Source organism: Salvelinus sp. IW2-2015, linkage group LG10, assembly GCF_002910315.2.
Source record: "Salvelinus sp. IW2-2015 linkage group LG10, ASM291031v2, whole genome shotgun sequence".
Taxonomy (NCBI): domain Eukaryota; kingdom Metazoa; phylum Chordata; class Actinopteri; order Salmoniformes; family Salmonidae; genus Salvelinus; species Salvelinus sp. IW2-2015.
In genome coordinates, this window is record NC_036850.1 from 17,124,336 (window position 1) to 17,149,702 (window position 25,367).

General features: G+C 42.9%; 1 pseudogene; it reads left to right on the plus strand.

Moving 5' to 3' along the window:
• LOC111969122 (DNA-binding protein RFX7-like) overlaps window positions 1–25,027 on the plus strand; it is a 50,364-nt pseudogene extending 25,337 nt beyond the window's left edge.
• The last annotated feature ends 340 nt before the right edge of the window (window positions 25,028–25,367 follow it).

Below are 25,367 nucleotides of genomic sequence, written 5' to 3' on the forward strand. Positions count from 1 at the left end.
TGTCTGTCTACTCTCTTCCACTCCATGAGACTCTCCTTCTAAAATGGAGTCCAGTTGGCTCCACGACGTCTGTCTGTGAGCCATTTTTATTTACCCCCCCCCTCCAATCGCTAACGCTGCTCAGTGGCTGATAACTTTAGCCAGTGGTGAGCTCCCGTTCCCCTAGCAACAAAGAGGCGAATAGAAAAGACAGAGGGGCGTATACTTCTATTCTTAGAAACCAATAGAACGGGGTGGGGAGCTGTGTGTGTGTGTGTGTGTGTACGTACGCAGTGTGTGTACGCTGTGGCTATGTTTGACGGGGGCTGCTGACCACACCGCTAGCAGAGGCCAGTCCAGGAGAAAGGGTTAACGACAGGGGATTTCAGTTTATCTCAGTCTGCCGGCGCTGCGCACAAACACATCCCCCCCCCCCAGTACCGACTATGGCTGTCTGGCTCTGTGCACTCATGCCGTTAAGACACACTTGTCAGCATCTCTGTGTTTATCCCCTCCCTGCTATGGCACCCAGAGCTTCTCTTTATGGTCATGTGTTGGGTGTTTAGCTCTTTTCCATAATGTTGGTGTCAGAGATGCTGCTCTGGACATTTGGGCAGTTTTGACTGTCCACTGCAGTCTGCACCACAATGTAAAGCACTGGTCCGGTGGTCTGATGTTCCCTAGCGTTGGTGTCCTACAGCAGACACCATGAAAACAAAAGCTTGTTTACGTGAGTTTAACTGCCCGCTCCGCTCTGCTAGCCCCCGGATTAGGTATTCCTCGGATTATTGCTACCTCCGATGACTTCCTCTATGAGGGGGGTTGGTTGGGTCATTGAAATGCCATGGGACTGTCTGTATCCCTTCAATCGGTATTGAAATAGTGCATTGCACTCACAGCTTCATATTAAATAAACATTAATTTAAGTGTTTGCCTCTAAATTGTTTTTGTAAAAAATATAACAATTAGGTGCTAGAAAAAACAATCGTACTACATGTTGGTTACTGTTTTCAAACAGTGAATATTGTGTAGTAGACAGAGGCACCATGGCCCCTTCAGCTCATCAAGAATCCAGAATGTGATGTGTGAGCCTGCTCCTCCCCCTGCAGGGCCCTCCCTCTCCGTGTTGGAGAGTTGTGCATGGAGCCAAAGTCTCTCATCTGCCGCCTTCTACTCCAGCAGAATTTAAGTCCCCCCTGCCCCGCCCTATCGTCTTCCTTATTCCCTTTGAAACAGCGTGGTGGAGAGGACTGTTTCCGTTTGTAGCTCTGGGCCCAGCCATCCTCCAAACACTGAACTGGGTTGGGTTCAACTGGCACCCACCATCCATTGTAGTATTGGGGTAGAGAAAGGGTGAGATAGAGATTGTGCTTTGTTTATTTTTCGCGTCTGTCTATTAGCCAATGTGTTTCACAGCTGAGCTTAGCAATGTGTATTTATTATGGATCCAAAGCTTTTTACTATTGTTCTTTGTCATTTATCTTTGTTTCATAGTGTAGTTTCTTCTTTTTATTCAGTTTAGTCACATGATATCTCAATTTGCAATACGTTTGCCAATCGGTTGTGCAGCCAGACTTATTTGCCATTCCTTTTGCCTCCTCCCTCTCAACCATACAATTTTTCAATTCCCCATCAATCCACGTTGATTTAACTGTGTGTGTGTGTGTGCCAGCACGCTTCAAAGCTTGTGTTTATGTGTGATTAAGAGGGAGGTGAAAGCGAGAAACCGACAGTGAATAAGAGTTCAAGCGTGATCCAGTGCTTGCTTGTTTGTTTACTGTTGTAAGTTGTACTTATCTGTGGCATATGTGGCCACTTGCTGTTGCATTAGTTGTATTTCTGTTGGTGCACTGCCCAGGCGGGGAGTGGAGGTGGTCACTGAGCAGTGGAGATCAGATCATGGCGTAACACAGCCCTAAAGCCCCTCTGTCACGACATCTGTGAGACCCAGTGCTGCACGTGCCCCACCCCAAAACCCTGCATACACAAATACTAAATTTAGGCTACCTCATCTCCTCTGTTTTGGTGGGGAATTTTTGGCATGCCTTCCAAAGTCTCTCAGTGAAATTGCTTCCAAATACTTAAACCATCATCTCAGTTAATGTTTGTTAATGTTTTGTAAAACATATCATAGACTTGGGTAGCTGGGCTACAGCCCTAAGGCATCTGTCTGTGTGACACCCTAATCATCTGCATTCACATGGAAAAGTCTGCCTCCAGCATTATTTGACTAACTGCAAATAACTGTCTAAAAAGATATAGAAAGTAATGAACTTTAAAATGCATTTTGTTCCACCCCCAAAGACTGTCTGTTTGTTAGGTTAGCAGGTATCAGTGTTTTAAAGTTATTTCACTGTCCCATGGTAGCTGCAACAACCCCCTCTGGATATTGCAGGGCACCATCACCTCATATTTATCCTCATGTTCCTTCAAGGTCTTCTGTTAGGGGGTTTTCCCACATAGTCCTCTTTAAAAGAACAGATATCATGTCTCATGTTGTCTTCTCACACTTCAAACCCCACAATCTCTTAGCCTGTAGATCACATTTCAAACATATAATCTGAACATAACTCCACACACATTTTGGTATTTCTGTGCATCCTCGACAAGAGCTAAAATCAATATCCCAAAAAGGAAAACCAATATCCAAAAACGGCATGTTTTTTCTGCGAACTTGCACATCATCTACTCTCTTTTGTGGCGCTAATGTAAGGGTTTATGGCAGGGGAAACAGTCTTGCAGTAGTCTAGTGTGTGGTGCGGGGATTTTAGTGTTGGCGTTGCCCTAAAAAATGGAACCGGACTGTCGGATTTCTAGAGAACCGAACTCCTTTCGAGATGGTCTCAGGTCGCTTCAGGGACTCTTGAGGGGCCTGCGTTCCTTTGGAGTGTTCACACTGCACCAAAAATGTTAAGTGAACTGCGCCATTTTTTTTGTTGTTGTTGCTAAAAGGGACCAAGTGTGAGAACATCCTTAGGAGCTCTCAATGCGCACACACACACACACACACACACACACACACACACACACTAACCCTCTCCCCTCGATGGAAACATTTGTTTGATCTCATTAAGAGATTTCCTCATGGCTTTTGTCATTGTGGCAGGGATGAGGGACCCCCTGTGTTGATCTTTAACACCCTGTGGTATTTACTGCACACACACGTTTTAGAAACATTCAGAATCCAAGAGGTTTAATGTTTTTTTGTAATTTTGTTTATCCTGACACTTGTTCACATTGATCTTAGCTCGAGCACCGTTTATCAGGATGCATCCAGGATCCTTCTGAACGAGACCTCACCAAGATCGGTGGTTCTCTCTGCCGCAACTTCCACCCCTTCCCTTCTCTTCACGGATTTTGTAATCTCCTTTACATCCCTAATCTCATTTGCAGGATCATCCGTGTTTTTGTTTTCCTGTGGGGGGGGGGTTTCCTCTTTTAGGGTGTTTTTACACTTTTTGAGCAATAGTTCGAATCAGTTTGATTATTTGTTACAATGTATTTTTTTCATTTGGTCCGGTTGGTTTCACATTGTCAAATGAACTAAAACTCCTAAACAAAAATACGTGTCCATGCACAAAATGTGTTTATTGGACAAAAAATGTGGTGTTCTATGCGTTCCCAGGTGTGGATAGTGTTCAAACTAGTCCAACCAAACTAAAGAGGGTTGTTTGAAATGGTTGTTTTAGGTTTCACTGGAACTGAATAGTCTTTGTCTTAGATTTCATAACTTTTTTATTAAAAATGTTACGCTGATGGTGCCTCAAGGCCGACATAGTACAACTAAACACTTAGCTTTCTCTGTTACTACAGCAGAAACAATGAGAGCACCAGACTTCACTCAGTGGAGAATAGACTAAGAATGGATCATTTAAACAGGAAACGTTTCTGTATTATTCATGCTCTTCAAACTGGAGTAGAAGGCAACCTGTCAGCTTTTGTGGAATGTATCTTGGTGGATTATTGTAGTAGTGAGAATGAAAAGAAGCATTTCCTTTCTCATGAACTGGACTGCCAGTCTGAGAGAGACATCAGTAGAGCATGTTAAATCAGTGGAGTGATAAAGACACTACCATGAACACTACTACTACTCACAGGGATGACCGAACGTAACTCTTTTTTTGCACTTGAATTATTTTTTTTGCCTGTTTGTTAGCAATGCACTGATATGACATTTTTGGCCGATATCCGATATTTTCCTTGCCCAAAAAAACGATACCGATATTTGACATTTTTGCTGCCTTTCAAGCATTCTAGTACAGTTAACACACACACACAGACGCAGCGGTTTAAGGCACTGCATCTCAGTGCAAAAGGCGTGACTACAGTCCCTGGTTCGAATCCAGGCTGTAGCACATCCGGCTGTGATTGGGAGTCTCATAGGGCGGTGCACAATTGGCCCAGCGTCGTCCGGGCCGTCATTGTAAATAATAATTTGTTCTTAACTGGCTTGCCTAGTTAAATAAAGGTTACACACACCACACTGACCAAAAAGTTATTTTGTTGGCATTTACGTGTATTCCCATTACCAGTAAAACATAATCAAAAACTATTTATTTCACTTACTTGCTGTGCTCTTTCGTTGTTCATTTGTTAAGTTGTTTCATTCTCAACCAGGATTTCTATGGAACACCGTTTGGGTCTTTGCATGTCAAATAACACTATTTGACCAGAATATGACTGCACGTCACATAATAATTTAACACGTTCACAAATGTTTTTGACGTAGTTATTACACATTGATTACACTATCACTCGTATTTCATATGTCGCAACGATTCATCCATATGTATGCTATGATGCAGGTAAAGGTGTCTCGCGCACCTACAGTGCTGGTCATTAAAAAAAAAGCTAGCTAGCTCATGGATGCAAACAATGTTCTTCCCCAAAAACATAGCAAAACGACGTCTGTTTCGGTAGCTAGGTGTCATTTAAAATGACCCTAATTTGTACTACAGTTCTTATTTGATTAATAGTGGTTGGACCCATCATGTGAAGCTAGCCACAATAAAGATTAGCCACAATAGTGGACTTTGCGGTTAGCCTTCAAAATAAAAGTATGGCATAATTCTACTATTTGTATACAAATCACTGTCAATGACACTTATTTTGAAGGCAAACCGCAAATTCCACTATTATGCCTAATCCTTATTGTGGCTAGCTTCACAACACGTAACCCGGTCCATTCGAGCCTCAAAAGCCAGATAAGCAGCCAGCTAGCTTCATAACGTTAAATTTCAATAGGCAAACAAAAAGTGGCAACCTAGCTAATACTTACAAGGATTCCTAAATCATTGCTAAAAATAATGAACATGACTGCAGTTTCTACTGGTCATTGTTTTCACGCTGGTTGTATTGGTGCTAGCTAGGTACCAAGCTAAAGCTCGATACCCCAGAAGTTGCGGTCGAACAAATGATGCTTTATTAACAATGCGGTATTGCATACACATCGTTCATGGCCGGCGTTTGCTTGTTTGCAGACTTTTTTGTACAGCTTTGACACTGCTACCTTATCTTTTTTGACACGCAAAGATCCAAAGGGCATTCCATAGTATGTATGTATGCCGTGAAGCTAATAGCATCGACACTATTACTGTGTAACTCCGGTAGGGCAACATCTGAAAAATAGCGCACTTGGTAGTGTACCGGTGCTCGACCAGTTGGCAAAAGCCAACATCACCCACGACAGAGAACGGTTGATTGTCAAGGACAATAATTTCCATTATCTTGGCTTTAATGGGTTTCGTCTTTGAGTTGTCTCGCTGAAATGTTCTTACTCTTTCAAAAGACTGCTGGACTTGCTGACTGCTCGATCCACACAGCAGACATTGTGGGCTAGGTTAGGAATGCTGTGTGGCACGTGTAGTGCCAAATTTAACGTGGAGCGTCATTACGTCATGTACCTACGTTATATAGGTATGCACGGTAGCTTTGACATCGTTTTTTAACATCGGCGTTAAACTAGACATCTGGCCGATGTTGGCATTTTTAGCTATTATTGGCCGATTCCGATATGTTCACCGATATATCGTGCATCCCTACTGTTTGTTATTAAATCCCTCTTCCCTGTGCTCCGCTTTTACAGCAAGATGTGGAGACGTTTACAGACATCGAGAAACTCTACCTCTACCTTAAGTTGCCTTCTGGTCCCAGCAACAGTGAAAAAAGGTAATTGATCATTCTTTCATTTGATTGAACATTGTTTGTTTTGTGTCATGTCTGCATGCAGTTCCACGCCATTTGCACATGACTTAGCCTAATGTTGTTCATCTACCCCGTTATCCATTAGCCTAGTAGCATAATATAGATGTTCTGCACCCTATCCTATCCCCACATGCTACAATGGTTGTCAACATTAGCTTGGACTGTGGTTATGTCAAACTCTGCTCGTTATGCCATACTCTCTCCCTTAGAGAGCAAATAGGCTTTGGCTGAAAAAAAAAAAAAAACAATCATTGCATTGATTGATTTGATATTGAATTCCCACTTAGGACTACCAGTAAGGGGGTGGGAGGGTGTGTGTGTGTGTTCAAACATTCTCTTTTCAATAGCAAATAAGCTTGGGTATTTTTGTTTTAATTGTTGCGTTAGTTGATTTGATAATGATTTCCCACATATGACTATCACCTGTGTGTGTGTGTTCTGATTGAAAGTCCTTACTTAATAACTTATTAATAACATCTTTCCTCAACCCTTCATGTTTTACCTTTTTGCAAAATATGTGTAGATTTAAGCCTTGTCTTCTCTCTAATGTATATTTGATCTGTAACACACACACGCACACATACACACGCACGCTTAATTCCAAATGACCCACGCCCCTACTCCCTAGGAATGTGTGTAGATCTGAGACGATTGGATATGAATTAGGCCTAAGGGATACTGTAATAGCTTTACTTCTGATAGGCTAAGATGAATTTCCCCACATTGTTTGAACTTATCCAATCCTCTCATCTACAGAAGTGTCCAGGGGCAGTGGCTTGAAGTTAGTTTAGCATCAGGTGACAAACACACTGCTCATTGATGTTGTCAATATCATGCCTTGATTGAAAAGCAATGATCAATTCCTACTTGTTCTCCACATCTAATCCTCATCACCTCAACTCCCCAACACTCCACACGATGCCCATCAGGACTGAGAGAGGGTCTGCCAGTCCTGGAGAACTGTCATGGTACATAAACCTCTCTCACTTACAACACAGAGACATGGGGGTGATGTGTGTTGGTTGAGTTTGAAAAATGGGGCGGGAAAGGTAGATCTGACAGTAAATGTTTTTTGTGATTGTATTGTAAATAACCCATTTTCTCCTGCTTTCTCTAGCAGTGATCAGAGCTCCATGTCATCAAGCCGCACTCAGCAGATGCACGCGTTCAACTGGATTCGCAGTCACCTAGAGGAACACCCAGAAACCTCTCTGCCCAAACAGGAGGTCTATGACGAGTACAAGTGGGTATCTGACTGTGAGAAAGGGGACATAGGGAAGTGTGAAGCCAATGGGGCTTTGCCCAGCTCGGGTCATTTTCAAAGCAATAGCACCGTTAAATACAAATAAAAAAAACTGTCATCCTGTTTTGATGTTCTGGAAAGGAACACCGCACCAATTTAGAAACATATTGATAGCACTGTGTACAGGTATTTTAGGGAGTTTGGAATACCTGATAGCTTAAATTCCATACCGGGTGGAAATGGATGGATTTACTTTTGAATTTGATTTCCATGAGCACTTGACTTCTAAGAGGTTTCACAAGAACAAGGTACACATTTGTATGGCCGTTTTATTTTATGACATGAGATACATGTTATGAAAGTACATAACATTTGGTTGTTACTAAATAAATAAGCCTTTAACATACACTGCCAGCTATGAAGGATCTACATACTGCCAGCCAACGCACCAATATAAATAGATGCAGAAAGCATGGGGAAAGATGTGCACCATGTGTTGGTAACACTAGAACGGAAAGTCTGAAATGCTATGTGACTGTTACGTAACACACAGTTTGACGTACTCATTCACTGCAAATGAAAGTACTAATAATGTTTCAGATTTCTTTGGAAAAGGCTTCACCCAGATGTCACTGTTTTGATGTGACTGTTTGATATTATTATTTGATATTTAACATAGTTTATTTGGTTTTACTGAGATTTCCAATACCTTGTTTATCTGAACTTTACTTCCCCTGTCCAACAAATGTTTACTGTCTGTTTGTCTGTGTCTGTCTGCCTCTTGTTTGTTTCAGGAGCTATTGTGACAATCTCTGCTACCACCCACTGAGTGCAGCGGACTTTGGAAAGATCATGAAAAATGTATTTCCAAACATGAAGGCACGTCGACTTGGTATGAGAGGCAAATCAAAATATCCTTCACTGGAATGGTTTGTAGCGAACAATCTGGCCTCTCTGGACTCTGGTCGAGGAACATCTGTTGTCTCAGATCATGGAGCCTCTAAATATAGAACTGAAATTAAATCAAATAAAGCGGCCTCTGCCTGGAGAGCAGTATAGTAGGACAGAGACACTTAGGGGAATCACTGTGTTCTTGACCTTCAGGAAACAATTTGTGAAATGTCTTTTCAATGTCTTTTCCATGAGATCACGACTCTTGACTTAGCAAAGCTACAGTCTCCAATGAGATTAGCATCCGTTAAATTAGTAAAGTGACAAGTGACTTCATTCTTATTTTGTTGAGGTGGAGTTCGAAAAAAGAATATCATAAAATAAAATTTTTATTTTCAAGCTGAGCCTTTCTGAAATAGACCTTGTTTTTATATGACGGTTGCAATAGCAACTGAAACTCAATATGAGCGCCCAAGTCAAATCAGACCAAATCAGAACATCTTGAGCTGTGGCTTGTGTAGTAATCTATATCTCCCTTTTTAAATGAACTATTTTCTGTTTACAAAGTTAATACACACTCTACAAAGGTACAAGTTAATTCAAGATCACACTCTTGGACCTATTTGTCTGTATTTTATTATTTGTTTTGTGTGAGAGAAAATGAGTCATTCATAACTGTGCTATAACTCTGAGTAGCTCTTTGCCTGGTTGTGTGAGACACCTAAGTGTATGGAAGTGTTCAGCAGGGAGCACCTGCTGTCACACTCACACACCAGCATCTGATAAAAGGCTAGCTCTCACCACAAATCCACAGCGCCTTATTTTGGCAGTGGAATTGGTCACATCTCGAAAGGTTGGAGGGGGAAGAGAAGGTTCAGTGGGAGTGTGACAGGCCTGAGGGGCTGAGGGATTAGTAGTGGAGTGACTAGCAACTGATGCTGGTTGGGACATAGGTCGCAGTTGTAAATGAGAACTTGTTCTCAACTGGGCCAACCTGGTTAAATAAAGGTTAAATAAATAAAAAATACCCGTCTCAGCTTCAGGTGAGAAGGCTCTTCCTCAGATCTGTCTGTGAGTGACAACTGACCTGCCCTGAGGCACTTTTCTTACCCTATCCTGTGGAGCAATCCCAGTCTCTTATGGCTAGAATGGTCCCTGAAGCACTAATGCCCGGCTCTTTACAGACAAACAACCAACACATTTTAGCACCTCCATAAATTAATTCTTAAATGTTTGACCGTTCAGTGTTTTTTACCTTAACCCCTGCTCACGTACTGCTATAGTGGACTGAGGAAGAAAGCCTTTGTCCACATGCCATCTTTACCCAACCTGGAGTTACATAAAACAGGGGACGGGGTAAGTTGTCTGTCTGCCTTCCTCTCTCAAGGTCTTTACCTTACTTATTTTCTTGAAAATCTATTTAAATAAGAAATGTTTGCCTAACTGTAGTCCAACCATAACATAACTTTCATTAATTGAATGTGTTAAGAAAAGGACTACATTTTGAGGCTTCATATTGAACTAAAAGTAATACAGGGATATGTACGACTATAATTCCTAACGCCTGTATATGTGCATATGTTGTGCTTCAGTGTGAGGTGCTGGAGGCCTCAGGTCAGCTGTGCAGTGCGGAGGAGGAGGTGCGCTCTGCGGCCTGTGGCCTGGTGTGTGAGTGGGCCCAGAAGGTGCTGAGCCGCCAGTTTGATGCTGTGGAGGACCTGGCTCGCTTCCTCCTCAACAGCCACTACATCGGCACCAAATCTGTGGCAGCCCTTACTGTCATGACTGGTACACCAACAGGTGACAATACAGTGCATCCGCAAAGTATTCAGACCGCTTGAATTTTTTCACATTTTGTTACGTTACAGCCTTATTTTAAAATGACAAAGGAAAAACAGGTTTTTAGGAATTTTTGCAAATGTACACTGCTCAAAAAAATAAAGGGAACACTTAAACAACACAATGTAACTCCAAGTCAATCACACTTCTGTGAAATCAAACTGTCCACTTAGGAAGCAACACTGATTGACAATAAATTTCACATGCTGTTGTGCAAATGGAATAGACAAAAGGTGGAAATTTTAGGCAATTAGCAAGACACCCCCAAAAAAGGAGTGATTCTGCAGGTGGTGACCACAGACAACTTCTCAGTTCCTATGCTTCCTGGCTGATGTTTTGGTCACTTTTGAATGCTGGCGGTGCTCTCACTCTAGTGGTAGCATGAGACGGAGTCTACAACCCACACAAGTGGCTCAGGTAGTGCAGTTCATCCAGGATGGCAAATCAATGCGAGCTGTGGCAAAAAGGTTTACTGTGTCTGTCAGCGTAGTGTCCAGAGCATGGAGGCGCTACCAGGAGACAGGCCAGTACATCAGGAGACGTGGAGGAGGCCGTAGGAGGGCAACAACCCAGCAGCAGGACCGCTACCTCCGCCTTTGTGCAAGGAGGTGCACTGCCAGAGTCCTGCAAAATGACCTCCAGCAGGCCACAAATGTGCATGTGTCTGCTCAAACGGTCAGAAACAGACTCCATGAGGGTGGTATGAGGGCCTGACGTCCACAGGTGGGGGTTGTGCTTACAGCCCAGCACCGTGCAGGACGTTTGGCATTTGCCAGAGAAAACCAAGATTGGCAAATTCGCCACTGGCGCCCTGTGCTCTTCACAGATGAAAGCAGGTTCACACTGAGCACATGAGCACATGTGACAGATGTGACAGAGTCTGGAGACGCCGTGGAGAATGTTCTGCTGCCTGCAACATCCTCCAGCATGACCGGTTTGGCAGTGGGTCAGTCATGGTGTGGGGTGGCATTTCTTTGTGGGGCCGCACAGCCCTCCATGTGATCGCCAGAGGTAGCCTGACTGCCATTAGGTACCGAGATGAGATCCTCAGACCCCTTGTGAGACCATATGCTGACACATGCACATTTGTGGCCTGCTGGAGGCCATTTTCCAGGGTTCTGGCAGTGCACCTCCTTGCACAAAGGCGGAGGTAGCGGTCCTGCTGCTGGGTTGTTGCCCTCCTACGGCCTCCTCCACGTCTCCTGATGTACTGGCCTGTCTCCTGGTAGCGCCTCCATGCTCTGGACACTACGCTGACAGACACAGTAAACCTTTTTGCCACAGCTCGCATTGATTTGCCATCCTGGATGAACTGCACTACCTGAGCCACTTGTGTGGGTTGTAGACTCCGTCTCATGCTACCACTAGAGTGAGAGCACCGCCAGCATTCAAAAGTGACCAAAACATCAGCCAGGAAGCATAGGAACTGAGAAGTTGTCTGTGGTCACCACCTGCAGAATCACTCCTTTTTTGGGGGTGTCTTGCTAATTGCCTATAATTTCCACCTTTTGTCTATTCCATTTGCACAACAGCATGTGACATTTATTGTCAATCAGTGTTGCTTCCTAAGTGGACAGTTTGATTTCATAGAAGTGTGATTGACTTGGAGTTACATTGTGTTGTTTAAGTGTTCCCTTTATTTTTTTGAGCAGTGTATTAAAAATTAAAAAAACTGATTACATTTACATAAGTATTCAAACCCTTTACTTAGTACTTTGTTGAATCACCTTTTGGCAGCGATTACAGCCTTGAGTCTTCTTGGATATGACGCTACAAGCTTGGCACACCTTTATTTGGGGAGTTTATCCCATTCTTCTCTGCAGATCCTCTCAAGCTCTGTCAGGTTGAATGGGGAGCGTCGCTGCAATGCTATTTTCAGGTCTCCAGAGATGTTTGATCGGGTTCAAGTCCGGGCTCTGGCTGGGCCACACAATGACTTTCAGAGACTTGTCCCAAAGCCACTCCTGCATTGTCTTGGCTGTGTGCTTAGGGCCGTTGTCCTGTTGGAAGGTGAACCTTCGGCCCAGTCTGAGGTCCTGAGCGCTCTGGAGCAGGTTTTCATCAAGGAGCTCTCTGTACTTTGCGCCGTTCATCTTTCCCTCAATGCTAAATACTTATGTAAATAAGGTATTTCTGTTTTTTATTTTTAATACAAAAATGTGTATAAACCTGTTTTTGCTTTGCCATTTTAGAATACGGCTGTAACGTAACAAAATATGTGAAGAGTTAAGGGCTCTGAATGTGCACTGTATGTGTTAATAGTCAAACTTCACTTGTCCTTTCACTGCCTCATGTATGATGAACAGTGAAATGTTTCCATCTAGTGGCAGATACTTCTCATTGACCTGCTATAGTGCATTTACATACCACCTCCTGTGAGTTACCTAAAAGCCATCCCACTGGGCACAGATGTCAATTCGACGTCTTTTCCACATTGGTTCAACGTCATTTCATTGAAATGATGTGGAAACAACATTGATTCAACCAGTTTATGCCCAGTGGGATAGTTACACTTTCTTCAAAATAGAAGCTGCTCTGCCTAGGAGGACCATGACAATTTGTTAACCCAAAATATGTGTTCACCTGTTTCTGTCTTCCTCTGTCTCCTCCCTTTAGGAGTTAAAATGCCACTGCCATCCTCAGCATTCGCACCAACAGCTGAAGCCCACTCCTTCCAGTCCCAAGTGAAGACCCTGCCCTCTCCCTCCATCGATGCCAAGCAGCAGCTCCAGCGGAAGATCCAGAAGAAGCAGCAGGAGCAGATGCTGCACTCCCCCCTCCCCGGAGAGGCTCAGGCCAGGCGGGCTGACGGGGGCACGCCTGGGGTCGGCTCCATTACCTGTAGAAGCCCAGCACTGCTCTCCCCACATCCCACCATTGGCATTATGGTAGCTGCAGTCCCCAGCCCCATCACGGTAAGCCAAGCTTGTATTCTACTTCTGTGTTTGTCTAAGCTTACTCTATATATCCCACTGTCTTTGCAGTGTTCCTGTTACGAATCTATACAAGCGATAACTTTGTGTTGCCTATATCACATGTGCAACAGAAGCTATTCATAACTGGAGTTATGAAAGTGTTGCATAATTTTACAGTTGAAGTCGGAAGTTAACATACACTTAGGTTGGAGTCATTAACTTGTTTTTCAACCACTCCACAAATGTATTGTTAACCTCTCTGGGATATGTGGGACGGTAGCGTCCCACCTGGCCAACATCCAGTGAAAATGCAGAGCGCCAAATTCAAATAAATTACTATAAAAAAAATTACTTTCATGAAATCACACATTCAATATACCAAATTAAAGCTACACTTGTTGTGAATCCAGCCAACGTGTCAGATTTAAAAAATGCTTTACGGCGAAAGCAAACATTGCTATTATCTGAGGATAGCACCGCAGCTAACAATCACAGACCATCATATTTCAACCCTCCCGGCGCAACACAGAACTAGAGAAATAAAGATATAATTCATGCCTTACCTTTGACGAGCTTCTTCTGTTGGCGCTCCAATATGTCCCATAAACATCACAAATGGTCCTTTTGTACGATTAATTCCGTCGATATATATCCAAAATGTCCATTCATTTGGCGCGTTTGATCCAGAAAAACACCGGTTCCAACTCGCTCAACATGACTACAAAATTTACCTGTAAGCTTTGAACAAACATTTCAAACTACTTTTGTAATATTTCTTTAGGTATTTTTTTTAACGTAAATAATCGATAAAATTGAAGACTGGATGATCTGTGTTCAATACCGGAGGAAAACAATGTGTAGCATGCTTTCTGGTCACGCGCCTCTAACAAACAGTACACTTCACTGGAGCCTCATTCTGAACATGGCTACTTCTTCATTTCTCAAAGGAAAAACCTCAACCAATTTCTAAAGACTGTTGACATCCAGTGGAAGCGATAGGAACTGCAGGAAGGTCCCTTCTTAGAAATCTGGATTCCCAATGAAAACTCATTGAAAAGAGAGTGACCTCAAAAAAACTAAATCTGGTTTGTCCTCGGGGTTTTGCCTGCCAAATAAGTTCTGTTATAGTCACAGACTGATTCAAAAAGTTTTAGAAACTTCAGAGTGTTTTCTATCCAATACTAATAATAATATGCATATATTAGCATCTGGGACTGAGTAGGAGGCAGTTTACTCTGGGCATGCTTTTCATCAAAACATGAAAATGCTGCCCCTATCCATAAGAAGTTTTAAACGGCTTGGAAAATTCCAGAAAATTACGTCATAACTTTAGAAGCTTCTGATAGGCTAATTGACATCATTTGAGTCAATGGAGGTGTACCTGTGGATGTATTACAAGGCCTCTTCAAACTCAGTGCCTTGACATCATGGGAAAATCAAAGAAAGACCTCAGAAAATAAATTGTAGACCTCCAAGTCTGGTTCATCCTTGGGAGCAATTTCCAAATGCCTGACGGTACCACATTCATCTGTTCAAACAATAGTATGCAAGATATAACTAGAGGTCGACCGATTAATCGGAATGGCCGATTAATTAGGGCCGATTTCAAGTTTTCACAACAATCGGAAATCTGTATTTTTGGACACGGATTTGGCCGATTCTTAAAATATATATATTTATTATTTATTTTTTTACAACTTTATTTAACGGCCTAGGAACGGTGGGTAAACTGCCTTCAGGGGCAGAACAACAGATTTTTACCTTGTCAGCTCGGGGATTCATCTGGCAACCTTGCAGTTAACTAGTCCAACGCTCTAACCACCTGCCTCTCATTGCACTCCATGAGGAGCCTGCCTGTTACGCGAATGCAGTAAGAAGCCAAGGTAAGTTGCTTGCTAACATTAACTTATCTTATAAAAAACATTTAATCAATCATCATAATCACTAGTTAACTACACATGGTTGATGATATTACTAGTTTATCTAGCGTGTCCTGCGTTGCATATAATCGATGCGGTGCGCATTCGCGGAAAAAGGACTGTCGTTGGTCCAACGTGTACCTAAGCATAAACATCAATGCCTTTCTTAAAATCAATACACAAGTATATATTTTTAAACCTGCATATTTAGCTAAAATAAATCCTGGTTAGCAGGCAATATTAACCAGGTGAAATTGTGTCACTTCTCTTGCGTTCATTGCACGCAGAGTCAGGGTATATGCGATAATAATAAACGTCTTGTTTCCGGATTCGACCATATATGACCAAAGGCTTGTATTTCTGTGTGTTATTATGTTATAATTAAGTTATGATTTGATCGAGGAGTCTGACTGAGCGACGGTAGGCAGCAGCAGGCTCGTAAGCATTCATTCAAACAGCAATTTCGTGCGTTTTCCAGCAGCTCGTCGCTGTGCATTAAGCATTGCACTGTTTTTGACTTCAAGCCTATCAACTCCCGAGATTAGGCTGGTGTAACCGATGTGAAATGGCTAGCTAGTTAGCGGGGTGCGCGCTAATAGCGTTTCAAAAGTCACTCGCTCTGAGACTTGGAGTAGTTGTTCCCTTGCTCTGCATGGGTAACGCTGCTTCGAGGGCGGCTGTTGTCGATGTGTTCCTGGTTCGAGCCCAGGTAGGAGCGAGGAGAGGGACGGAAGCTATACTGTTACACTAGCATACTAAAGTGCCTATAAGAACATCCAATAATCAAAGGAATATGAAATACAAATGGTATAGAGAGAAATAGTACTATAATTCCTCTAATAACTTCAACCTAAAACTTCTTACCTGGGAATATTGAAGACTCATGTTAAAAGGAACCACCAGCTTTCATATGTTCTCATGTTCTGAGCAAGGAACTTAAACGTTAGCTTTTTTTACATGGCACATATTGCACTTTTACTTTCTTCTCCAACACTTTTGTTTTTGCATTATTTAAACCAAATTGAACATGTTTCATTATTATTTGAGGCTAAATTGATTTTTATTGATGTATTATATTAAGTTAAAATAAGTGTTCGTTCAGTATTGTTGTAATTGTCATTATTACAAATACATTTAAAAAATCGGCCGATTAATCGGTATCGGCATTTTTTGGTCCTCCAATAATCGGTATCGGTATCGGCGTTGAAAAATCATAATCGGTCGACCTCTAGTATAAACACCATGGGACCACGCAGCCGCCATACCGGTCAGGAAGGAGACGCGTTCTGTCTCCTAGAGATGAACGTACTTGTGTGCAAAAAGTGCAAATCAGTCCCAGAACAACAACAAAGGACCTTGTGAAGATGCTGGAGGAAACTGGTACAAAAGTATCTATATCCACAGTAAAACGAGTCCTATATCGACATAACCTGAAAGGCCGCTCAGCAAGGAAGAAGCCCACTACTCCAAAACCGCCATAAAAAAGCCAGACTACAGTTTGCAACTGCACATGGGGACAAAGATCGTACTTTTTGGAGAAATGTCCTCTGGTCTGATGAAACAAAAAAATAGAACTGTTTGGCCATAATGACCATCGTTATGTTTGGAGGAAAAAGGAGGATGCTTGCAACCCGAAGAACACATCCCAACCGTGAAGCACGGGGGTGGCAGCATCATGTTGTGGGGGTGCTTTGATGCAGGAGGACTGGTGCACTTCACAAAATAGATGGCTTCATGAGAAAGGAAATTATGTGGATATATTGAAGCAACATCTCAAGACATGAGTCAGGAAGTTAAAGCTTGGTCGCAAATTGGTCTTCCAAATGGACAATGACCCCAAGCATACTTCCAAAGTTGTGGCAAAATGGCTTAGGACAACAAAGTCAAGGTATTGGAGTGGCCATCACAAAGCCCTGACCTCAATCTTATAGAACATGAAAAAGCATGTGTGAGCAAGGAGGCCTACAACCTGACTCAGCTACCCCAGCTCTGTCAGGAGGAATGGGCCAAAAGTCACCCAACTTATTGTGGGAAGCTTGTGGAAGGCTACCCAAAATGTTTGACCCAAGTTAAACAATTTAAAGGCAATGCTACCAAATACTAATTGAGTGTATGTAAACTTCTGACCCACTGGGAATATGATGGAAGAAATAAAAGCTGAAATAAATGAATCTCTCTACTATTATTCTGACATTTCACATTCTTAAAATAAAGTGATGATCTAACGGACCTAAAACAGGGAATTTTTACTCAGATTAAATGTCAGGAATTATGAAAAACTGAGTATAAATGTATTTGGCTAAGGTAAACTTCTGACTTCAACTGTACATCTTATTAATACTTTTTTGTGTCATGTTTTGCTATGCTGTATATGTAGGTACAAAGGAGCAGGCAGCTGATGTCCCCCAGTCCTGTGGGAACATCGGAGGGCAAGATTCTGCCTGTCAACTTCCAAGTGGTGACCAGTCAATGCAGCCTGTCCAAGTGTCCCAAGACCCCTCAGAATATCCCAGCCAGCCCTGTGGGGGACCGCTCTTCTCGCCACCGCTATGCCCAGATCCTGCCTAAACCCTCAGCCACCAGCGCCATCACCCTGCGCTCGCCCCCACCCTGCTCATCACCAACAGCCCCATCAAGACCGTGATGCAGCCCACACCCCACATCAGCTCTGTCAACGTGGTCAAGATGACCACCATATCCCTGGCTCCCAACTGCAGCACTACAACCACCCTAACCAAACCACCTTAAGGCCTGCCTCTGCTGGCATGGCAGCACTGTAGCCCTGGAGGAGAGCAGACCCAGCCCACGGGCCAGGAGTGGCTCTGCAGCCCCCATCCTGTCCCCCTTAGCCAGGTCAGGCCGGGCCACCACCCACCCTACCATCGACATCAAGATGATGGAGGGTGAAGCCGTAGTGAGGGCAGTCCGGCCCTGGGTGCTAGCAGGCTTACTATGACTCAGGAAGGTGCAGGGGGCCAGAGGGCTGGAGGAGCTATACCAAGAGCTGCCAGTGTGCCCATGCCTCACACTAAAGGCTCCCTGGGACCGGAGGCAATGACTGGAACCAATTGCAATGGCAAGTCCTCTTTGCGCCAACCACTGTGGCAGCTACAGCTGGTAGCAATAATAACACCAATAACGAAAGTACTTCGTATTTGACAGTCTCCAATCAGAATACCAGCACCACTCTGTCACCCAATGGCGGCACTGTTGCCACATCACTCTCACCTCCAAGAGCCCCAGGAAGCGCCCAGGCGTTGGCCCAGAGTCTTATCCCACGCCTGTCAAAAGGGTCTTCATCTCCCAGCAGCCTCTTGGGGCTCCGATGGTTACAGACATGGGATTGGTGCAGGAGTGAAGAAACTCCCCAGGGTAGGAACCCCAGTCAGACCTGAAAGTGCACCAGCCATTGGAAAAGTTACTTTGAAACTGAACTCTACTGTCCCAACTCGAATTCTGTCACTCTCTGATCCCCCATCGGAACCAGAGGCTCCAGACTGTTGTCAAGCCACAGATCTCCGTGCAGAGAAGAGACACTCCGACCACCATGGACACTAGCAGCATCGGCAACGTTAGTGCCCCGGCTGGTCATGCACGAATTCAGCACCAGCAGCACATGACGGGTAACATGCAAGGCATGCCCAACAGCTCTGCCCTACTGGAGCAGTCTGCTGTGAGTGACCTTAGGAACACATGTGGGTTGGGGGCCAGCTGGAGGGGGTAAGCAACAGCAGGGCTACGCCCAGCAGATCCACAGACCAACAAGCAGGCATCCACACCAGTCATGGAGCCCCTGGCCATGTTGGGCCAGGCCAGCCTCTAGCCAGCTCTCCATGCAGACAAACATGGACTACTTCCATTTCAATGATGACGATATGACCCAGGACAGCATTGTGGAGGAGCTGTGCAGATGGAGGAGCAGATGAAGCTCAACAGCAGTCTGCAGGCCTTCGGAGCTGACGTGACGCTGCAAGGCCATCAGTCTGTAATACAGGGCAACATGATGTCTCCCACCAGACAGTGACCCTTACTACCAATCCAGTACACAGCAGCACCACCCCTGTCCACACCCCCACCCCAACTCCCACCCCACATCCACCTCTGAGATGATGGGAGGAGGCCAGGGCCTGACTAGGGAGAGCCCCTGCTCCGCATGGCCCCCACCACCCGGTGGACAGTGCCCTGGGAGGCAGCCGACACACCCCCATCGGCACTCCACACTCCAACTGCAGTGGCAGCGTGCCCCCCAGCCCTTGGAGTGCAGGAATCCCTTTGCCTTCACTCCATTAACTCCAGCATTACAGGCTACCACGACGGCAGCATTGTCTCCAGCAGCCCCGTCAAGCCTATGCAGAGGCCCATGGCTACTCACCCAGACAAGGCCAAACTGGAGTGGATGAACAATGGTTACAACAACAGCGGGGGGAACTCCATCAACGGCATCAGTATCCTCCCCAGCTATCAGGCTGGTCGACGACCACTTCCGAAAGCCCCATGCCTTCGCCATCCCTGGCCAGTCCTATCAGTCTCAGACGAGGCACCACGACGGACACTACGGCCGCCTGACACCCATCTCTCCGGTGCAGCAGCAGGCAACCAGTATGGCCAACCTGAACAAGCAGGAGGGCTTTGCTGCCCGCCCCTCTGGACAACAAACCATCAGCACATCCTCAGCAGGCGGGACTTCCGCTGTCGTAGTGTGGAGCCGCCGTGGCGCCAGCGAAACCTGAGTGGCAACCAGGGCCTGCAGAACATCCCCCGAACAGTGGTGTCCCCTTCACTCCCCCGTGACCCCCGAGATGATCAACATCTTCGCCAAGCCATGGGGACGAGCAGCATGGCACAGAGGAGCCAGTCTGTGCCTGTCAACGTGATGATGCAGACGGAGGTGCTGCCCATGCAGGGCCAGACCAACAGCAAAAAGATCACCAACGTGCTCCTGAGCAAGATGGATGGGGACAGTGACGACGCGGTGCGAGGCCTGGGTATCAACAACCTGCCGTCCAACTACACAGCCCGCTTGAACCTCACCCACATCTTAGAGACCACTCCCAGCTTCCCCAGCAGTGCCAACCATCAGACTCTGATGACTTCCAACACTCAGAATGCGTACGAGTTTCAGAAGGCCGGTTACCTCATGAAGAACTCTAGGAACGAACAGATGATTCTCTCAGCAGGTGACAGCCAAGCACAATCAGCTACTGGAGAACAGCAGCATCAGCAGAGCCAGCCTATGCTGCTGGCCCAGAACCTTCAGCAGCAACAACAACAGCTGCAGCTAGATTTCAGCACCACCGTTAAAGACCTCTTAGCAGACGGCTGCCTTACTCCTGGCAATAGGCTCGTGGGACAGGTGTCAGAACTCAACGCTGTGGGGTCTGATTTTCGACTGACCTCTGATCTTTCCAATAGCATCAATGACCTGAACAATTTGGACACAAACCTTCTGTTTGACCCCAATCAGCAGCAGGGGCAATATGAAGACTCTACACTGGAGGAACTGAAGAATGATCCGCTGTTCCAGCAGATTTGCAGCGAGACTGCGAATTCCAATGGATTTGATTGGCTGGAAAGTAAAGACCAGCCCACAGTCGGGTTAATGGGTTAATATGGGCTCTGCTTTTATTTCCTGAAGGTGAAATGGTTTGTTTATACCTATTGTTTTGTTAAAATCTTCTTTGTAATTATTCACATTGACATTGTATAGCACACTGCAACACTCTGGATACAATGACTTTTGTCCAGTCTGTGCCAGGCTGAACAGAAATTATCACTCTTATAAATATGCTGGTTTTCTCTCACAGCTCATCGCTGGTGCTGACTCATCCATTTCTCCCTCTTCAGACATCATAAAGTCATTCAAGAGCATTTAAATCAAGACTGTAGAATAACAATAACATTATTTTTACATTTTCAGAAGGACAGGATATAAAGAGATAAAGATCTCTTAAAGATTACCAAACATCTATCTGTAGACTATCATTTTGGATAATGATTTTGTTCAGGAGCTGTTGACTAAAACAAGAGGTTTGGCAAATAATTGGCAACTGTTCCTCCCTCTGTAAATAGTTTTACTTCCATTGAGGTAGATCTGAAGGTAGACTTTATCAGACAAATCATTTGGAATTGCTTTAGAAGCATACTGTTGTGCAAGAACGTTAAATGGGGTGTATGCTCACCTAATATGCCCCTGTACCTCTCAATGAAGAGTTGAGATGCCTTGAGAGGGCATTTGCAGTAGCATGCACTGGTACTAATGTTTCTCATTGCCGTTTCAAGTCTTCTTAAGGATTGCAGGTGCAAGACATACCAAAATCAATCAATGGCTAAAAAAAAATCCCCCATAATCTGTAAATAAAAATGTATCGTTGGTCTACTTAAAGAACCATGTTTTATGTATTTCCACACTGAGGTTGGAATAATACTGTGAAAATGATAATGCCCTTTTAGTGTAGGAGCTGTTTGAAAAGACTGCCTGAAATTTCAGCCTGTTTAGGTGAGATGGAGTTTTGGCCTGCATGGTGACATCACCTGGCAGTATATGTATTTAATAGACCAATAAGAATGAGTTCCAAACCTTCTGCCAATAACAGCTAGTTTTTAGGTTTCCCCTCCCTACTCAATCCTAGCAAAATTCTTGCTTGAGAATTTGTTTGTTGCTAAGAAGCTATTTTTGTTACTTTTTGACCATTGTTTTCGATTAAATCACAGTAAGGTACTTAATTTTTACCCAGAAACAAATTATTTGATATTGAGATAAAAACAGCTGCGTTCGACCTTTAACATACATTGTTTGCAATGATCTTGAGGCAAACTAGTTCCATTCTCTCAGAATTTGGATTTTTACAAGTAGGAAAACGGCAGCTGTTTGAAAAAGAATCTGTTTGACTACAGAATATTATTCAAACTATAGATTTAAAGGTCAAGATATGCTGCCTGTATACTAAACTTGTCAGAAGATGTCTGACTGTCCGTTTTGCTGAAATGTTATGCAAACTTTACAAATAAGATATTGACCACTCAAATTCCAGTGTGCATGGTACAAAAAATGTAGGCTATTAAATCGAGATTTGAATTTGGTTGATGTACTATGTCTTTTCACCTTTTCAAATTTCCCCTCATGTCCCAGTAGTTAATGCACTTTGAGTACAGTGAAACTGAGAGCAGGCAGCTGAAAAACAACAGATGTTATCTGCTAATATTGTCATTTTTTAGGCTTGCTTCACACACATTTTGCCCTGAATGCTGACATTCTTACTGCCCTGTCCTTGGTGTCGAAAGGATTGCTTTGTTTGGAATCGTATATGTTTATAAGACTTAAAACAATGATAGAGACCTGTAATGGGGATAGCTTGCACTTTAGTGACTGCAGAACTAAAGGAAATGGGCTTTAAGATGGAGCTCAAAGGACAGTTAAATCTTGTATTTAAACAGTATAATGCAGAAGATGCCCCTTTTCACCTCTGTCAAGTTTTTTAAGACTTGTGTAGGGCACTGGTGGGGATTGTTTTATTTACGTTCTTTGTGACTATTTGGCGGGTATCATTTTAATCAACAGAAATATATTGATTTAAGGAAGTGGAGGAATATATGAATAGGAATTTAACCTTATAACACCCCTATACCAAAGTGTATTGACTGGAGATGACCCTGCCCTGTTTCAGTCGTGTATCTATTTGGGGGGAAATTACTATTCTGGTTCTGATTTATTTTAACACTATGCATTTTTTACTTATCAAAGCGGCTGCTACTGTCAAAGTAGGCTACTGCAGGTTTATGTAAATGTATGTCGTTTTTCCCTTTTTTTAAATTTGTTTCATGTTACATACATTCAGCAAAAAATGTGATGGATATGAAGTAATTTAGATTATGAAATTTCATAGTTTTCCTTCTACTGTAAATGTAAGAAGTTTCAAGGATTTTGAAAAAAATATTATGCCATTAGATATTCAGTCCTTCCTATAAAAAGGCACAAAAGTGCATATTTTACCGTCATACATTGAAAGCTATTCCCCTTACATTAGTCTAGATCCAGTAGAAAATACAGTATTATGGAATACTGTAATACAGAATTACATAAACATTTGTATAAATTGTAATTATCTTCCCCTTGAATAAAGTTCATTAATGCACTGCATTTTATTCTAACAGTGAAGGGACGTGTTTCACCTGGAGACAAAAAAAGGCATTTAGTGGTAAAGTACGGGTCATCTATTACAGGTTTAAATAGCTTATAGTGAAGAACAGTGTGTGAATAAGGCATGCAACTCATAAAGGGAATAGCTAATTGGCCAGATCCTGTGGTTTTATGAGCGTTTAATCTTCTGAGCCTTATATCCATACCAAAGAGTAACTGATTAGTGTGAGGGAAAAAAGCATTAAATAGGATTTTTTTAGAAGAACCCACAAATAACCCAGTCATTTGCCTATTTGCCTGACATCAGTCAAATACCTTTATATATGGCCATTTGGAATTGTCCTTCTTTCAGGTGGGATGGTTGAAAATAATTTGAGGAAATTGTGAAACTGGCAACTGATCTGTAGCACTGGAAAACATGCTGAAAACCACACTACTGTTCTGGTTTATAAAAACCAATGTAGCAGGACAATATTGGGGTTAATTCAGTTGACTGTAAGTGTTCCTCTCATTTTGAACCCCACAGTTTGTACATATGAAAGCTCTGACACTGTATTGTTATAACTTAAACTGGTTCTGTGCACCGGCACCCTCTGAAATGCTATATTGGTGATTTTGGATCAGGAGCCAGCTAAACTGTGCTTGTGTGTTTGGCCGCTGGCGCCCTTTCTTGTACAGATAATGCTGTGTTTGTTTTTTTCTTAACTTGGTGTTTTTTGTTTGCTTCCTGAGATTTATATTGGTTGGCTTTTTACAGAAGACGTCTGCTTCGAGTGAGAAAATAGCATGGGTATTTAAAAAAAAAAAAAAAGTATTAGCTATGCAACCTGGTAATATATATCTTTCTCTGACAGATTTTGTGCCCAGAACATTGCAATGGACATCCGAATGTCATGGTTAAAATTTCAACAAGCTTTGAAGGTTCATGTTATTGCACTAAACATTTAATGAACCAAGGCATTGGCACCTCTTTTAGGACAAATGCATTAATTGAAGCCACTCAAATATTTTTTTAAAGAGCTTAACTAAGTGAAAAAATAATTGAAATGTTAATCAAAAAATATGAGAACGCTAATTGTCTTGTGTAGCAATGTACATTAATCTCAATGAGATACATTTTTTTTTTACTTCATTCTCATGAGAATATGAAACTCAATTTAAAGAAACAATTTTAACAGAAATATTCTCAAATAAATCATTCACCATGTTAAATGATATGTGTGCATGTTTGTAGAATTCTATTGTACAGAGTATTTGTAACCACTTTGCTGTAATTCAGGATTGGTCCTGTCAATCTGAACAGAAAGGTATAGCGACTCACAAGTTACTTGCATTGTTTGACGTTTACTAATTCAGATTAATATTTGTTCTGTATGTTCAGGTTTTGAATCCGTTCTGTTTATTTAGGTGTTTTTACTTTTTTTATGTAACTCTGAAGTTTTTTTTTCTTTCTCCAGAAACCATTGAAAATAAGCACTGATGTTTGTACTTAAATGAAGACAAACCCTGTCTGTTCTTTAAGTGCACAGGGGCAGCTGAGTTCTGTACTTTTCACAGACCTGGTATAAAGTCCCTTTAACCCTTGTTGTTGTCTAGTGTACAGCAGACCGTAGAGTAATTTGATAAAGTTGCTTTAGCATTTCAGCAAAGTTTCTTCTCTTTTTTTTAATTGAAAGTGCTCACTGATGTTGAGATTTTTTAAAGGGTTTTTAAAACCAATAAACTTTTTTTTAAAGTATTTGAATATCTTGGTTTCAATTGTTGTTTTTCCACTCTACATGCATTTATATTACGTTCACTTAGCTAGAATCTTCTGGTTTGGTCCCACAAAGGTTTCATCCCCAGAGCTGACTGAAGTGATGATTCAAATAAATATGTATTTACTTTACTGTTAATCCCACTTTTGGTATTCAGTGTCCTTTTCCTCAATGTAGCTTAAGTTATTCAATATGAAGCTAAAAAGATATGGCGTGCCAAACACCCCATTCCATAGATCCTATATCTATTCTAGTTGATTAAGTCGCATGAGTGTGGAAGACCATGGTTTGAAATGATCTTCTCAAATCCTGTTCCATAGGGGTTATAGAAAATGTTACAGTACCACAAAATGAATGAAATCGCACTTGTGGGAAGTGTATTCACAATTTCAAATTATGTTATTTGTAAGTTTTAGGATTTTAGATGTGAATGTGGTAATGATGTTCCAGAGAGTGACTAATCTGTATACAGTCTGATGCAGC